The following is a 380-nucleotide window of genomic DNA, read 5'->3' as shown; positions in this document are numbered from 1 at the left end:
TGTGTGTGGTGGGTGGTTGGGGGGTGTGTGTGTTTGTGTGGGGGGTGTGTGTGTTTTGGGGTTTGTGTGGGGGGTGTGTGTGTGTGTTTGTGTGTGTGTGTGTGTGGGGGGGGGGGGGGGGGGGGTGTGTGGGTGGGGTGGGTTGGGGGTGGGGGGGGGGGGGGGGTGGGGGGGGGGGTGGTGGGTGGTGTGTTTTGGGTTTTGGGGTTTTAGGGGTGGGTGTGGGGGTGTATGGGTTTTTGGGGGGGGGGTGGGTGGGGTGGGTGGGGGGGTGTGTGTGTGGGTGGGTGTGGTTGTGTGGGCGGGGGGGTGTGTGAGGGGGGGGGGGGGGGGGGGTGGGGGGGTGTGTAGGGGGGGGGAGGTGGGGGTTGTGTGGGGGG

This window comes from Penaeus monodon, chromosome 29 (genome assembly GCF_015228065.2).
Source record: "Penaeus monodon isolate SGIC_2016 chromosome 29, NSTDA_Pmon_1, whole genome shotgun sequence".
Taxonomy (NCBI): domain Eukaryota; kingdom Metazoa; phylum Arthropoda; class Malacostraca; order Decapoda; family Penaeidae; genus Penaeus; species Penaeus monodon.
Note: the sequence above shows the minus strand (reverse complement) of the source record.